This window comes from Panthera uncia, chromosome B1 (assembly GCF_023721935.1).
Source record: "Panthera uncia isolate 11264 chromosome B1, Puncia_PCG_1.0, whole genome shotgun sequence".
Lineage (NCBI taxonomy): Eukaryota > Metazoa > Chordata > Mammalia > Carnivora > Felidae > Panthera > Panthera uncia.
In genome coordinates this window covers 98107458-98126153 of record NC_064811.1, presented here as the reverse complement: position 1 = coordinate 98126153, position 18696 = coordinate 98107458, and the positions used below count along the sequence as shown (strand labels likewise).

Sequence of the window (18696 nt, the reverse complement as noted above, 5' to 3'; positions counted from 1 at the left end):
AAATGTTTATTATTTATTTAAGTCACTGTTCTAGGCAGGAGGGACATGGAAATTAACAAGTCAGACAAGGCCCATGCCCTCTAGAAGCTCATATTGCAGTAGGTAGGGCAGACAATAAAGACAACCTATATTCTGTCAGATGGGGACAAGTGCTATGAAGAACAATAAAGTTGTGGGCATGGGGTTGGCTACTTCAGCAGAAAGCTTTTTGTCATGAGGAGGCGATGAAGAGTCAGGGGCTTGATGTGACTTTAAACCCCAGCTTTGCTGCTATTTACTGCCCAGCCTTGGATGCATCATTTTCTCTCCTGAACCTTGGTATTCTCTTTCAAAGTCATTCTAGCAATAAGCGAAACATTTTTAAACATCTATTTTTTAAAAAAGTGCCTGGCATATAGTAACTGCTTCCTAAACCTTTCCTTTAACATCTCCCTTGGCTATCTAAGGTGGATCTTTCTGGATGGGAACACAGATGCCTTAGCTGACAGGTTTTGGAAGGAAATAGCTTTCCATTGCAGGTCAGTGCAATAGGCTTCCCACAAAAGTGAGGAATTTCCTGGAAAATTGATAATTACTTACAAGGCAGCTAGCAATAACTGAGGAAAGAGAAAGTAAAATGGCCACTACTGTGTTTGAGGACCATATGTTCAGTTGACCGGAATTCATGACTTTTCATACCTCTTTGGAATTAGACAGGCCTGGGTTTGTGTCCTGGCTCTGCCCCCACCACACCCCACCCTCACTAGCTGGTTACTGTGGCTCCTCGGCCTCTGTTTCCTCATGTGTAGAAAAAATTACATGCACTGTAAGAAATGATGAGGCAAATTGATGCTTATCACTGTACTGGAATACAGGAGGCACTCGGTATTTTGGTTGTTATTATAATTCGTAGTGATTCATTAATTTTTTGATTAAGGACATTTTCCCAATTCATTATCTTTCAGGTTTCTCAGAAGAACATGAAGTAGTAGAAATATTATTATACTCTTCAGCAGAACTGTGAAATGAACTCCTGAGAGAGAACCTGGTTTCATCCATGACTGGGATTTCATTTCGGTTCTCCTAATTCTCTAGCATCTCAAATAGTATATATTTGCTGATGGGGCGACTATACTATCTTCCACTGTGCATCACATCCAGATTTAATGAAATTGCTAAACCAGAAAGGGACTTGGGGGATTCTTTTTCTGCTCTGCAAGCAAGAGAACCCTGTGGACTTCCAACATGGTCAATGAACCAATTTCTATGGGCCCAAGATTTTGAGTTTTTTGGAAAGCAATAGCGGCTCCTCAGTAAATACACATGGAATGAAATTGCATAGAAATACATTGAATGCAATGGAAACACAGTAAATGCAGTCTTAAACTAACATATTAAACCTGGTTTGGACTTTAATTCCAGGTTTCAACTTTCGTAAACCAACACATAGAGTGACAAAGAACAATACTTTTTCCATCATGAAAATATTCTCTTTGAAATCTTGAAGTGGTTACAAACATTAAGCCCCACCAAGTATGTGTCATTTTCTAAACTCTCTGGAGAGAGGGAAAACTGGCAGTCAGATCAAATAAATTGCCTAAGGTCACACTGAAATCAGTGAGAGAGCAAACCAAACTCCAGAGCCCTCTTCTCACATCAGTGGTACACAGAGAGAAATTATATGGAAGTTACTTAGGCCATTGCCCTGACAACACATTCTGGGTATTTTCCTGAATTTTGTTTTCCAGTGCTTTGCCAGATCTGGCCTTAAAAATATCTAAGGATAGCAATTCCTTCCATTTTCCTTCTTTTCAATCTGTGTAATTATGCCAGCATCTAAGAGCTCTGACTTCCAGGAGAAGTTTGTCATTTGAAATAAAATTTCCAGGTCTCTTATCATATCTCTAGCTCTACTCTTCCTATCTTTTTCTTCCTTTTTAGTGCTGAAACTAGTAATGGTTAGGATTACTGGGAATAGGACCATCATATATGAAAAATTCCTTCTCTGCAACAATTTTAAATGTTTTTGAAAAGTCTTTCTTTCCATTTTTAATTAAAAAGCAGTTTTTAAAATAACTTTTTGGGGTACCTGGGTGCCTCAGTAGAGCATCCAACTCTTGATCTCACGGTCGTGAGTTTAAGCCCCAAGTTAGGTGTGAAGCCTACTTTAAAAAAATAAAAGAAAAAAAGAAAAGAAAATCTTAAAAATTTTTAAATGTTTATTTATTCTTTAGAGAGAGAGACAGAGAGACAGAGTGTGAGCAGGAGAGGGCAGAGAGATGGAAACCCAGAATCTGAAGCAGGCTCCACGTTCTGAGCTGTCATCACAGAGCCCGATGCTGGGTTTGAACTCATGAGCTGTGAGATCATGACCTGAACAGAAGCGTAACAGACTGAGCCACCCAGGCACCCCAAAAATAAAAAATTTAAAGTCATGTTTGAGAAAGTCACCTGTCAAGCATTTATAGAATTTCAAAAAAATGTAAGGAAAGTTTTTTTGAGCTCTTTTTCGTGGCACCTCGGAGGCAGTAGCCTGCTTCAGGATGAAGCAGAGCATCTCTTTTCTCAGCTACTGGCTGCCCAAAACTCATTGAAGTGGACAAGGAACACAAACTTCATATCTTTCGTGAGAAGTGAACGGCCATGGCTGCTGATGCTCTAGGTGAAGACTGGAAGGGTTTTGTGGGCTGAATCTGTGGTGGCAATGACAAACAAGGCTTCCCCATGAAGCAGAGGGTTGTGACCCATGGCCCTGTCCGACTACTGCTGAGTAAGAGGCATTCCTGCTACAGACCAAGGAGGACTGGGAGGGGATGGGGGGCATTTGGGAAAGAAAGCATGAATCTCTTTGGGGTTGCATTGTGGATGCCAATCTCACCGTGCTCAACTTGGTCATTGTAAAAAGAAAAAAAAGGGGGAGAAGGATATTCCTGGGTTTACTGATACTACTATGCCTTGTCTCATGGGGCCCAAAAGAGCTAGCAGAATCCACAACCTTGTCAGTCTTTCTAAAGATGATATTCACCAGTATGTTGTGAAAAGTCCCTAAACAAAGAAGGTAGGAAACCTAGAACCAAAGCACCCAAGATTCAACATCTTGTTACTCCACGTGTCCTCCAGCATAAATGTTGGTGTATTCCTCTAAAGAAACAGCGTACTAAGAAAAATAAGGACGAGGTTGCAGAATATGCCAAACTTTTGGCCAAGAGAATGAAGGAGGCCGAAGAAAAATGCCTGGAACAGATTGCCAAGAGACAGGGGCTGTCTTCTCTGAGAGCTTCTACCTCTAAGTCTGAGTCCAATAAAAAAAAAATGAGATTTTTTTAAAGAGTAACAAATAAATAAGATCAGACATCAAAAATAAAATTAAGAAAGGAAAAAATTTTTGAAGGGCATGCATAAACATGCATGAACATTTGCATAGATTGATGGTTTAAAAATGTTATGTTATCATTACAGGAAAATTTAATGCACACATGAGAAACCTCAAACACATTCTTTCTGAGGTATCTCATTTATTAATGCTTTTTAAAAATCCAAGAATTACCTAAATTTAGATAATCAATTTAAAAAGCTATAAAATCTAGAGCAAGTGTACTGTACTTTTGGAGGAATAAAGTATTTTTAGCAAGTACAGGCAATGAAAAATATAAATGTGAAATCCAACAGAGCCATTGCACAGAAATTTCAAGTAAGATTATGTCTCTTACTCCACAATGTTTCATTACGTAGTTTTTTAAAGTCAGAGGGAGCATTGGAGTGGATTAGGTCACTGCAACTTTTATTCCTATGAAGTGCACATTCAAAGTTAAACATGACAGAGCCTGACTTGCAGGGAAATTTTCAGTCCAAAATTAAGATAATGATCATTAGAACTGATTTCACTTCATTCTTTCCAAATCCATCTTATACTGCTTTAACAAGAAATGAAATCCAGATGTTCGAATGATGCAAGACACTTTGTTTTAAGCCCTGTAAAGCAGAGGCATGCTTTCTAGTTAGTATAACCATCGATTTCAAAAACAAACTCTTTAGTTTCTTTATAAAATTGCTTTAGCTAAGGAAACTCTGGGATGTAAATCATTAAGGGTTACCAATAGCACTCAGGAGATGAGTAAATAAATGATAGATACTACCCAGGTACAACCCAAAATCATAAATAACACTGTCTCAGAGTTTTAAGTAACTTTTGCTCAAAGACTGATAAGATTTATAGTATGGCAAATGTGCTTTTTTCTCACAGAATTAATGGAATGACAAATACACAAATGTTAATATTCAAGATGCAAAATGAATTTAGGATCACATCCAACTAATAATATTAATCACTAAAAATTAGTAGAAGAAATCATTAATAAGAATTACAAGATTTTTAAGTGGAACCATACAGGTAACAAATGTATATACAACAACACTAATATTTTGGTCCAAGGACAACTAATCTCAGCAACCTTGTAAATCTTAGTAAATAATTTCCTTTCTTTGGTTCGTGAGTCCATTTGTGAGCTACTATTATACTAATTACCTTTATTTCGTTTTTTGTGAAAGAAGGAAAGAAAAAGGTAGCTGTTTCAAAGGCTATCTACTCTTGAAGGAAACTACATAGAAGACATTCTTATTAAGTAATACATTATCAAATATATCAAATATAAATTATTATATTGTTCAGAAGAATTTCAGAGAAAACGTGTACCATGCATCATATAAAAGATGAATGTGGAACTGTTCTGTTAATTGAAGAAGGAAGTAAATGACCACCTTTGATAAATACAGTTTTTAAAAATTCTGTAGAAATGACTGATTCATACTGAAGAATTTATTCACTTTGTCCTATTCTCCTTGTAACAAATAATATATTTATTTTTGATGAAACTGTTTTCCTTTGTTTGTAATGTTTATTTATTTATTTTGAGAGAGAGTGAAAGCACAAGTGGGGGAGGGGTAGAGAGAGAGGGAGAGAGAGAATCCTGAGCAGGTCCTGCATTATCAGCAAGGGCTTGAATTCACACACCATGAGATCATGACCTCAGCGGAAATTGAGTTGAATGCTTAACCGACTGAGCCACCCAGGCACTCCACAAATAATATATATATTTTTTGTAACATAGATAGTGAAAAGGGTGGTCTATGACTGAAAACAAAAAAAAATAAAACAATGGGCACATCCAGGAACTGGGTCTCTACTCTTAAAATAAACCTTTGGCATTATTCTTTAACCAATCATGCCATTTGATTTAAACAACACATAATAATGTAGACAAATATGGTGACATCTTTCATTGCCTTTAGACATTTAGAAGAAAATTATTGAGTTCCATGTATATTTTTGGATTAATTTAAGAAAATTCAAAACTGCAGTCATTTGGCTACAATATATTAGACACTAGAGACACAAGCTCTTGGTTCCTACCTTCAAGGTATTCAAGCAAGCGTTGGCAAACTGTGAAGTGAGGGCCTTAGCTCTCTGTGGTGACTACTCTGCAGTCTTAGTACAAAAGCAGCCACAGATAATCTGTAAGTAATAGTGTGCCTGTGTCGTAATAAAACTTTATTTCCAAAACAGGCAAGAGCTGTATTTGGCCTATGAGCTGAAGCTTGATGATCAGTAGTTAGAATAAAGGAAAAATAATATAACTAACTAGCAAAATAATAATATTAAAAGATATTTCCTTGGAATTGTGTTTCTAAATATTAGCAGAATATCTTTCTTTCAGCAGAACAAAATGGTGACAGAGGCTACCAGACAAGCCAAATTTTTTAAACATCCATTTAAAGACATCAGAAGTGCTGAACCAATCAGGATAAGGAGGTTCCAGAGAAGATGAGAAGCTGAGAATATGGACTTGCCAAGGGGGCACTACAGCTGGGAACCAGCAAATCAGCAGAACCTTTGTTGACCTCCTGGAGCTACCTCAGTGATCCTCAGCCAGGGGTAATTTTGCCTCCAGGGGACATCTGACAATGTCTGGGGACATTTTTGATTATCATAAGGTGGGGGAGGGGATGGTTTGCTTTGGGCATCTACTGAGTAACAGCCAGGGATGCAGCTAAATACCCTAAAAAGCACAGAACCCCCATTCCCAATAAAAATTACGTGGCCCCAAATGCCAACAATACCTAATTTGAAAAACCCTGGGCTATGGGAACAAATTAGAGGCTTAGAATCTTACACACACATACCCCCCAAGTATATATAATTCTTAATCCTGAATTGGTTTAGACATTTTCTAGAAATCACTGTGTTATATTCTTACAGTCTCAGGTCTGGAATATTCCTGCCCTTATTAAATTCCACATCTTCATTCCTCTAGGTCCCAATCCCATTACAGATACATTCGTTCTCAGCAAAACACCTTATCACTTACCTTAATGATGAGGTTAAAATCATCCTACAAATGGCTCTACTTCCTTCCTTTCCACATAATTTTTTTCTATAACTTCACTCCTTTTTTCCATCTTTAATAGTCTTTCTTCTTTTTAGATTATTCTCCTATCTCCTTCCTTTTGCAGTTACTGAAAAAAAGAGTCAACATGTACTTTGTCCACTTTATTCTAATCTAATGTCAGTTTCAGTGACTCTACAAGTGCCTTCTTAGCCAAATCTCAATTGTGAAACCAATGGTCTTCCTTTAGCCACAGTACTTAGCGCTGCTAAAAGCCTCCTATGTCCTTCTCTACATTTACTAAGCTGATTCTCCTTCTATAACCTTTTTTCCCCCTTCACCACCCCACCCACTAAATACGCCCCTCAAGGCTCTATGTTCAGTATACCAATTATCATACTGTGCTTCTTGGCTTCAAATCCACTCATTCTTGGGTAGGATCTTGAGCTTGGGTTAGGACTCTCAAACTGCATTTTGGCTTTGCCTGCAGCTCCTTATTAAGTCTGCCAATAGGGGGCGCTAGAGGGAGAGTGCAAAGCCAGGTAAGAGAGAAGCAGCTTGCTCCTATCAGATTGTTTCCTGTTCCTACAGCAGTAAGTTCCAGTAGCAGACATTAATTCCAGTTTGTACCTATTCAAACACTTGCAGAAACAGTCTTATGACTCCCCTCAGAAACACCAGCACCAGGCAAGCGGCAACCCCCCCTCAGAGGTCTGGGCCAGCCCCACTTAGTCCCACTTTCAAACTTCCATGTTTTAGTAATTCCACCTTCTTCCCTTTGTTCCCCTAGACCTATCTGGTGGACAGGGACAGAGTTGCCTTCTTGCACTTGCTAACTCCATAATGCCCAGGTGTTCTTACTTGTCTTTTCAGTTACTTAGTAGATCCAGTAAATACAGAGAATTGGCATTATTATAGCCATGATCGTCTTGTTTATTCAACAGGAGAGTGATGTAACTGCATTTATCTTGAAACATTTTGAATGTATTTTTCCCCTGACATGAGGGATATATAAAATTTTGATGTTCATTGAAATTGATATTAATCATGGGAAAAGGTTTGGCCTCTTGAGGCTTAACTCACAGCCAAGTTCACCCTTTCATAGAGCCTCCAGATAAGACCTCCATTACTTGTTATTGGATGAGGGTGGTTATAGTGTAGGCAGAGTGTGGACCTAAAACTGGAAGTTTGAAAGGTTGAACGACAGAGGGTGGTTTTTTGTTTTTTGGTTTTTTTTTTTTTTGGTGACTATAAACCTTGATAGAACAAGCACCTTTGGTCTAAATTATGGACATCTGAAACACATGCCTCACTCAGGCTTATTTATTGTATAATTTCAAGACTGCAGGAATCATGACTATTCAAAGAAAGGTTGTAGATGTGGTAACATCACAAGGGGTACATGCTCTATGTTGACTTGCGAAGCCACTAAGAAGGGAGTCAATACTGGAAGGCCCTGAACCAGGTATCTTAAAACTGATTTGGACATATACCTTCTATTTTTGCATCTAAAAGCCTATGTAACTGGGAAAGCAAGCCTTTATAGAGAAAGAAATCTTTGGGTCTAGGAAGAAATGCAAATCACAATATACAATAGGATATGTGTGACAGTAGAGGTTTGCTATGTTATGGTATCTCAGAAGAGAATAAAAAAATTTGCTGGTGATGAAAGGAGTGGTTATAGGACACTGCCAAGAGAAAATCTGATATTTGAGCTGGGCTTTTGTAGACAGAAAGAGATGGGAAAGGAAGGGGGGAGAAAGAGAGAGTAGAAGGGAGGTAAAAGGTAAGGAGGTAGGCAAGGAGGAAAGCAGAAAGCAAGAGAAGGAAAGAGAGAGGGAGGAAGAATGAAGGATACTGCAGGCAGAGAGATCTTAACAAGAACACGGGGACACAAGTAGGCATGAACATTTAAGGACTAACTGACAGGTGCAGCTAGAGAATAAAAGCTGGACAGTGAGGGGTGTCCCAAGTGCTAGAGGCTAGTTGGAAGAGTTGACTGGGATAAGATTAAAAGGTCCTTGGTGCCCCCTCGATTTTAGACTTTATCTTAAAGCAACGAAGAGCTAACAAATGTTTTTAAACAAATAAATAAGACATTGAGGGATTTTTTTTATGGTTACTGTGTTTTGTTTTGTTATGTTTTGGAAGCTGCTGTTTAATTTTTTTTAATTTTTATTCATTTTTTGAGATACAGAGCATGAGCAGGGGTTGGGGCAGAGAGAGAGGGAGACACAGAATCCTAAGCAGGCTTCAGGCTCACAAACCGTGAGATCAAGACCTGAGCCAAAGTCAGCTGCTTAACTGACTGAGCCACCCCGGTGTCCCAGATGCTGCTGTTTAGATGCATGTTTTAGAAAGTTACTTTGGGAATAGTATGGGAGGGAGAGTATGTTCTATACTGCTTCTGCTACTAATAGCAATGAATTGGATATTGAAAAGTAGCTACTGACAGAGGAGAGGATTTAAACTATATCAGTGAGGGGTGTCTGGGTGGCTCACTTGGTTGAGCTTCCAACTCTTGATTTTGGCTCAGGGAATGATCCCAGAGGTGTGGGATCCATGCTAAGCATGGAGACTACTTAGGATCCTCTCTCTCTCTCTCTCTCTCTCTCTCTCTCTCCCTTAGCCCCCTCCGCCCCCCAAATTAAATGTCTAAGATTTGCCAAGCTTGAGCATACTCTCTAAAATTAAACAAACAAACAAACAAACTACATCAATGACAACAGAAATGGAAAACACTTACCAGCTATTGCTTTGAGGGGTGATGTAGTGTGATGGCAGGCTCCAGGACAAGCAGCTTAGGTTGGATTCTTTGATTTCCAGTTGTTAATGGCATAAAGTTTTGCCAGTTATTTAACTTCTCTATAATTCAGTTTCTGTAAAAGAGTAATAATATCTACCCATAAGGTTGCTAAGGGGATTAAACGAATTAACATATTTATTTTTTATTTTTTTAAATGTTTATTTTGAGAGAGCAGGGGGAGGGGCAGAGAGAGAGGAGAGAGAGAGAATCCCAAGCAGGCTCCGTGCTGTCAGCACAGATCCCAATGTGGGGCTTGATCTCACAAATGCTGAGATCATGACCTGAACCGAAATCAACAGGTGGAAGCTCAACCAAGTGAGCCACCCAGGTGCCCCAATGAGTTAATATATTTAAAGCACTTAGAATATACAGTACATGACACATAGTGATTGTCATGTAAACATTCATAATTATTAATATTGTCTATTCAGAGGAGAAGTAAATCTCATACTTTTGGAATGGAGGAAAAAGAGAGCATTTAATTTGAAATGTAAAGTGTAGGAAAAATGCCAAAATGCAAAGACTGTAAGAGTTCAGAGGGTACTCCCAGTGGAGGAAATAGCAAGAGCAAAGACTCAGAAAGGATATATGTTCAGGTTCCAGCAAAACGTTCAGAAGGTCATGCTTCAACAGAAAAAAAGTTATTTTTGGGCTCTTCAAAGAGCCTAAAAGCAAGGAAGAACCAGCCTTGCCCCTAACTCAACAGTTTCCCTATGTATTAGTAAAGGACCATAAAAATTTATCATTCATCCGTGACACCTATGAGAACTAAAAGAAAAGTAAAACTGATGAAAATTAAATACATTAATATTCATTTTAATATTTTTAATACTTTAAATATTTATGTAGTCACCAAAAAGTGCTTTATTCAAAAATTGTTTTCAAATATAAGTCTTTCCAGGAAAAAACGAATATGTATCTATACATTAAAGGAAATTCAAAACTTTTTATATTGATTATCTGAACATTTAAAAATGACTTAAGTGCAATTATAAGAAAATAAAATTATAGATTAATATCCCCATGAGCATAGATGCAAAAGTCCTCTATAAGATATGAGCAAATCTAATACAGGACATATAAAAAGGATAATACATCAAGACCAAGTGGGGTTTATTTCAGAAATGCAAGACTGGTTTAACATTTAAAATTTAATCATTGTAACTCATTTCATTAATGGAATAAAGGAAAAGAATATACAGTTATCTCAATAGATGCAGAGAAAGTATGATCAAGAAAAAAATAGATCAACTAACTACAGTTGACCTCTGTACAATGTAGCAGTTAGTGGAACTAACTTCTTGTGCATTCAAAAATCCTCATATAACTTTTGGTTCCCTATTAACTTAACTACTAATAGCCTACTATTGACCAGAAGCCTTCCCAATAACGTATAGTTGATTAACACATATTTTGTATATTATATGCATTATATATTGTATTCTTTCAATAAAGTAATTTAGAGCAAAGAAATTTTTTTAGCCTTTTTTTTTAAGTACATTTATTTATTTTGAGAGAGAAAGGGAGCATGCACTCAAGCAGGGAAGGGACAGAGAGAGAGGGAGAGAGAGAGAATCCCAAATTCACAGTACCTAGCCAGATTGAGGGGTTGTTTGAACTCACCAACTGTGAGATCATGATCTGAGCCTAAGTCAGACGCTCAACTGACTGAGACACCCAGGTGCCCTGAAAAGAAAACGTTATTAAGAAAATAATAAGGAAGCAGGGTGCCTGGGTGGCTCAGTTGGTTGAACTCACAGTTGTGAGTTGGAGCCCCACATCAGCCTCTGTCCTGACAGCTTGGAGCCTGGAGCCTGCTTCCGATTCTGTACCTCCCCTCTCTCTGCCCTTCCCTTGCTCACGCTCTGTCTCTCTCTCTCTCTCAAAAATAAATAATAAAACATTAAAAAATTTTTAAAAAAGAAAGTAACAAGGAAGAGAAAATACACTTATAGTACTGCACTTCATTTATAAAAGAAAAAAAAATCTGTGTGTAAGTGGACCCATGCAGTTCATACCCATGTAAGTAAAAGGTCATCTGTAAGAAGGGAACTACCTTAATTTCATCAAGAGTATCTTTTCTAAAAATCAGCAACTACATTTTACTTAGTAGTGAATTTTGAATATTGGCCTCTTGAGTTGGAATTAAAACAGGAGTGATCACTATTTACCATTTCCATTCTACATTGTACTAGAGGAATTAGTGAATCAGTGCTATAAGGCAAGAAAAATAAAAGAAACAAAAGGTGGAAGAAAAAACAAAAATACTTCTTTTAGAAAAGAAAAAGTAAAGTTGTCATTATTTTCAGATAACATGATTATGTATGTAAAAAACCCAAATGAATGTATGAACTAATTGTTAGGATTAATAAGCACAGTTACTGGAAACAACCTCAATATATTTTGTCTTCATTCAGAGTATATTTGCTTCAATAAATGTTTTCCCAAAAAAATTCATCAAATTATCTCTCTCTGTGATTCCTTTGAATGTTTTGCCAAATTTAAATTCTTTCAAATTTCACTCTATTTTGACAGAGAGAATTACTTTCTCCAAATAAAAGAGCGTAATCAAAAGAGATTCAAGACAGCCCAAAGATCTATTATCTAATTTGAAAATCAAATCTTTTGCACCATTTGAGCTTTTATTTAATATGTTTAATTCTTCTTTTGTTTTAGTAAAAATAAATTGCAAAGTCATCTACTGGCAAGTACAGTTGACCATTGAACAATGTAGGGTTTAAGTATCCCAACACCCCTGCACAGTAAAAAATCTATATCTTTTGACTTCCTGCAAAATTAACTCCTAATATCCTACTGTTGACCAGAATCCTTAGTGATAATATAAATAGTTGATTAACACATACTTTGTATGCTGTATTAGACACTTTACTTTTACAATAAAGTAAGCTAGAGAAAGGAAAATGTTATTAAGAAAATCATGAGGAAGAGAAAATACATTTAACAGTACTGAACTGATTTATTGAAAAACACCTGCATATAAGTGGACCTATGCAGTTTAAACCCAATTTTTGAAGTATCAACTGTGTTGATTTTAGTAACTGCTGCTTGCTAACCATTTCAAAAGTTGAACTTCTGGGGATTTGATGTATTGAGTACTTTGTTTTCACATTTCCAAGTAATTTTAAACACTTACAAGTGAGTTCAATATTATTGTACTACACTTATACTGATTTACAAAGAACGTCTTTAAAGCTTCAAACATTTCTAAACTTTGATTAATAACGAGTAGCAAAGAGAAAAAGCACCTACTTCTACACTGAATCTGAATTATTTTTTATTTCAACATCAAGCTTGTAAAAAATATACATTGAGGCATTTGGGTGGCTCAGTTGGTTAAGCGTCTGACTTCAGCTTCAGGTCATGATCTCACAATTTGTTAGTTTGAGCCCCACCTTGGACTCTGTGCTGACAGCACAGAGCCCAACTGGGATCCTCTGTCTCCCTCTCTCTCTGCCTCTCCCCCACTCATTTTTTCTCCCTCTCTCTCAAATAAAATAACATATATGTTATTTTATATATGTGTGTGTGTGTGTGTGCATGTGTGTGTGTGTGTAAAGTTCAGTTACTCTAAATGCACGTATGTACAAAATATTTATGAAATTTGATAACTATAGCTTCTATTTCAGTTATTAGATTATCATAGCCTTTTAAAGATGCATTTATGAATTTTGTAGGTACCACAACCAATACAAAATCACATTTATTCAATGTATATTTCTTAATTTAGTGGAACATTATTTTTACCATGTTTTTACAAGGTTTTCCATCACAATTTAAATTCATTTTATTAATATATAAAACAAATAATTTTATCTCAATGTTGAACTTTTAAATTTATAATGGCTTTAACAATATTGTCAGATGTTTTGTCTTAACAAAATGAACTTTAAATTGTTTTACTTTTATTCCATGATTTGTATGGGGGGGAAAAACTGAACCATTTTAAATTGGTTGGTGTCCTATTTGTAACACCTGATATGTTGTTATAAGACTTGCATCATTTAATTATCCGTGAAGTTATTCTGTTAAAGGAACCAATAAAGTAATAGCTACAAATAGTAATACAAAATACAATAGTAGTACAAAAAAAAGTATGGTCATAAGAAAATTTGGAATCTAAAATGAAATCATTCGATCCAAATGAAAAGTCATGCTTCACAGAGTGACACTGTAAATACACCTTCTGCAACTGCACGTTAAATCATGACCTACACGCATAATCATCTTAAAATAATATTAATTTTTGAAGTGGATTCTTTCAGTTTTCGGGTGGTCAGTCATTAGGGCCCTCTAGTTGGATAGGGAGTTTTAACACTTGCAAAAGCTTTCTTGAGAAACAGAAAGTTAGTACTTAGTTTGTCATTAAATAGTCTTGGCTTTTAACTCATTACTGCCCATAGAGTTTATTGCAATTTTTTTAAAAAAGTACTGATAACAAAATAAACAGAATTTTGAAGATTTATACCATAGGATACTGACAAAACTGCAGGAGCAAGAGCATTCAATCATTACAATATTTTTACATTATGGTAACCAGCTTCTATTTCCTGCACATATTTCATGGACACCTACTCTATAATTATCCACATTTCCTTAAGATCCTTCTGATTAGCAGCCTGGAAGTTTGTTACATCTTGAAACCTGTAGCATGGGTCATGGCATAACTGGCTAGAACACCAAATAGACTGTAGGGGCAACTGTGTTGAATGCCTCTTCCTCCACCCCCAAGACTAGAAAGATTTAACTGTTCCTAGCCACTTGAGTTCAAGTGCAAGCATGTATCATTTTATCGTGAAGACTCTGCACACTATCCTGAACAGCAATTGTTATTTTGCATTTTAAAACGTTCTGAAATAGAAAGATAAGTTATCTCTGGTTGTTTTTGTATGTGCTAAGGTGAGAATTCTTGTTCCTGCATACTAGTCTCACACTTCTAGATGAAAGTATTGTAGAAATTGCAAGTACAAAATAAAGGCCCATCAAATTGATCCTCACTTATTTTAATATAATACTGAATACTACTTGCCTAAATCAGGAAAAAAATAATTTAAACTGGATGGTACATTGAGGAATAGGCATAAATGGGGATTGCCTCAGGTAAACTGGGACATATGGAAACCATACAGCAGTCTAAATTCATGGAGGAAATAAATTTAATTCAAATTCCCAGGTTTTTGTTCAGGACCTACTAATCCCAAGAACCTTTGCTATAAGCTGAAAAGAAAGACAATTAAGAATTAAGCTAGTTCCTTCCTCTTACCTCTAGACAGGAAATACATTCAAGGATTCACATTCAGAGTAGAATGGCATGACATTTTCTGGAAAATTAAGGAAGTGAGCCTCCTACATTGAAGAAAGTAACTGATGGTATTTGTTTTCAATGATAAAACTTGAGCTTTCAAGTAAAAATGGGAATTTGGAAAAGTTATATTCACTACTGTGAGTTTGACAGTTTCCCGATATTTAAAGGTTTTTCTGATGAGACTGATGTAATAGTAACAAATGTGATCATAAAATATGTCAATACTCCAAAGACTTGCATAACTCAGTGAATCATTGTTTTCTAAATGACAAATTTGTAAGTAATATTACAAAATCATGCATGGCCATTCAAATTGCAAGACAGACCAATGGATTTTAATATAACAATTTGAATATTTTATTGATATAGTTTCCCATTACACATTATGACTAACCTTTAATACACAGCACCTTGCTAAGTTTTGATTTAGTATCCAAAAAAAATAAAGAATATTCAGTGTTTTCTGAAAAGACTGTTACAACATAGCTTTCTTTTTCCAACGACATTTCTGTGTAAGGCTGAATTTTCTTCCTGTGCTTTAACCAAAATAGCTAATCATGACAGATCGAACACAGAAAAGTTTACAATAATCCAGCTATCTTCTCTTAAACCAGCCATTAAAGAGATTTGCAAAAATGTAAGACAATGCCATTTTTCTCACAAATTGTTCTATTTTATATTTTTTTCATTAAAATTTTATTTATATTGACAGGTAATGGCTTTATTATTGCTGTTTTTAAATGAATTAATAAATAAAGTTTGCCTTAAATAATACAACTGAATCCAATTTCATAACACTGGGGCTTTTGAGAAAACAGGTGAAAGATTATAGCAGTAATGATCAGGAAAGTTTTTCACAAAAGACCTAGTCTGCCAATTAGACTCTGAGAAGTGCTAGGATCTTAATAGGAACTATTTTTAAAAGAATGAGAGGTCACAAGTAAAGGCATAGAAACAGAAAAGCACATGATATTCTCAGGTAATAATGAGTGATGAGCTCCGTTTGCTAAAATATAAGGAAGACACCATTCTTTCCTGCTTCTTTTCTTGCCTTCTAACCATTCTTTTTGTCTCTTTTTTGGCTTTTCTTCCTTCTCACTCCATAAATATTGATGCTTCCAATGGCTTTGTCCTTGGATCTCTCTTCTCACTCTAACAGTGTCCCTCACCAATCACATCCATCCTCAAAACTGGAACTTCACTCCTTGGCTTCAAATCCTAGATACTCATTTTACTTTCCCTCCTGAGCTCCAGAACTATATGTTCTGAACCTCTTAAACACAACAAAACTCATGTGGAATAAAGGTCTTCCTGGAAAACACTGTCTCTCCTACATCCCTTTTCTTGGCACGTTCCATTCAGGAGTCGCTCAGGTCAAAACAGCAGACTCCCCCTAGTCTCCACTCTCACCTTCCTCCGCCATATTAATTCAATTCCATCCCACTGTTGTGCTGTTATTCTCATATATATATATATAATATATATATATATTATATATATATTATTATTATTATTATTATTATACTATTGCACCACTTTCCCCCTTGTTTATAGTAAGATATAATTGACATAACATTATATTAATTCAGGTGATCATAGTGATTTGATATTTGTATATATTATGAAATAACCACCACAATAAATCTACTTAACATTCAACACCACACATAATTACAGATATTTTTTAGTGATAAGAACTTTTAAGATCTACTCTCTTAGCAACTTTCAAATATACAATACAGTATTGTTAACTACAGTCACCATGCTGTACATTACACTCCTGTGACTTATCTATTTTATAACTAGTTTGTACTTTTTGGGGTGCCTGGGTTGCTTAGTTGTTTGAGTGTCCAGCTCTTGGTTTCAGCTCCGATCATGATCTTATGGTTCCTGAGTTTGAGAGCTGCGTCAGGCTCTGCCCTGACAGCGTAGAGCCTGTTTGGGATTCTCTCTTTCCTTCTCTGTCTGCCCTCCTTCCTGTTCGTGCTCTCTGTCTGTCTGTCTCTCTCTCAAAAGAAATAAATATTTAAAAAAAGAAGTTTGTAACTTTTGACTATTTTCTTAGTTCTTTCTGCCACTAGTCTTACAATCTTTAATTCCATCCTCCATATTGCTGCCAAAGCCAATAGTATGAGAGCAACACATAAAATATAATATTGTTGTTTCCCTAATTTGAAACCCTTTTGTGGCCCCCTCCAGGAATTCTTAGCATCTTAGTGGAACATAAAATGCCAACCCTTATCTGGCATTGATTACTTTTCCATTCTTTATGCTTGGCTAGGACCCTCCTCAACCCATAACATATCCCTTGCTTCTGCCATATCAAAGAGCTTGAGGCCGTCCTCCAAATGTCTCCAGGTTGTTTTACTTTGCCATGTACTCGTTCCTGTACTTTCTCTTCCAGGAATGCCCTTCCCTGCTCCATTAACAAAGACTACCAATTTATGATTATTCTCATGATTTCCTTTAAGAATAATTTTCTTGGGGCGCCTGGGTGGCGCAGTGAGTTAAGCGTCCGACTTCAGCCAGGTCACCATCTCGCGGTTCGTGGGTTCGAGCCCCGCGTCAGGCTCTGGGCTGATGGCTCAGAGCCTGGAGCTTGTTTCCGATTCTGTGTCTCCCTCTCTCTCTGCCCCTCCCCCGTTCATGCTCTGTCTCTCTCTGTCCCAAAAATAAATAAAAAACGTTGAAAAAAAATTAAAAAAAAAAGAATCATTTTCTTTACACTGAGCAAAAGAATATATTTAATCCTCTTTTAATTATAACATTTTTAAAGTGATTATGAAAATTTAAAATCTGTTTCTGAAATGATTCTTATTGATTTCCCCCTCTCCACAGCACAAAATTCTACCATATGAAGCACTTTACATAACCTCATGTCATTTTAAATAAGAAGCAAAGAAAATTTCATTATCTAGGGGAAAGAAGCCAAATAGGCTTTTTATTCTAACATTCCAACATATAAACTGGTAAACAAAGAGCTAAGATTTATAGACTACATGTGCAATATCTAAATATGTATCGTGTCCCTTGAAAACATATTTCACAAATGATTTTGTATTGCTGGAGTTCCTTAAATATGCAAATTTAATTTTTAATAGATTTGACAGAAGATCTTCTTTTATATCACAGAAGATATTTTGTTTTGAGAGATTTTTATTCTCAAGCGGAGCTAAATTTCTAGTCTTTCATATTAACATAGCTATTCATTCACAGCTCACTTTAAAAAGGATTAAAATTCTTAAGCAGCAACATCATAGCTGTATTTGCCCATCGCCTGAATTCAAGTGATATCAGAGGTACAGATAAGCCTGCCAGAGACTCACTTCATCATTGGGCTCCAGTCCCCAAAAGCAGTGAGCCCTTGTAGCTTTCTGTGAAAAATATAAAAACTTGAAACTGTTTTATGAAGTCAATTTGAAAAAAATGAAACATGCTTAGTTTCATACAGTATCTTCAGTTAAATGGTTCACTTATATCTAACATTGAATATGAACTCCTAATAATTTGAACTTTCTGAAGGCATTTCTAGTTCTACCACACACACACACACACACACACACACACACACACAACTAATAAGAATTCTGTTTTAAAAAAGATTGCTAATAGTGATACCAGCAAGGATGTTAGTCTCATATCCTTGTTGTCTTTTGTTTTCTTGGTCTTAAGGGCAGAATGCTGGCACAATGTTCTTAATAAGATGCCTGGAGACTCTATCAATTTAAAAACTGCCTAAACAGAGAGCTAGAAATGACTTGTTGAAGACTTAGAAAAACAAAATTCAACTGAATAAATGTTAAAGATCTTCCTGGCTTTATTCAGTGATTTGTGAGTCAGGCAGAATCCAATCTAGCAGATACAAACAGCTCCAAAGAGCTGAACATAATGAAAGACTTTTATAGGCAAAAAAAAAAAAAAAAGAAAAAAAAAAAAAGAAAGAAAGAAAGAAGGAAGTTATAGTAGGGCAAAAGTGGATTGGCTTATTGCAAGGTTCCTTTCCTTTAGGAGATGGTGGGGGTCCATCAGGCAGACTACCTAACTAATGATGATCAGGCAACTTCTGACTGACTGGTTTAAGTTTCCATTTTAGGGAAACCTAAAACTAAATTACATCTGTTTGGTGTCATGGAGCTTAGCATGAGCAACTCCATTTTGAGCCTATTGTCTTGCCTTTAGTAAAACAAATTTGAATGGAAATATAT

At 36.2% G+C, this 18696-nt stretch overlaps 1 pseudogene; it reads left to right on the top strand.

Moving 5' to 3' along the window:
* The first annotated feature begins 224 nt into the window (after positions 1 to 224).
* On the top strand, positions 225 to 3282 carry LOC125922410 (40S ribosomal protein S6-like; annotated as a pseudogene).
* The last annotated feature ends 15414 nt before the right edge of the window (positions 3283 to 18696 follow it).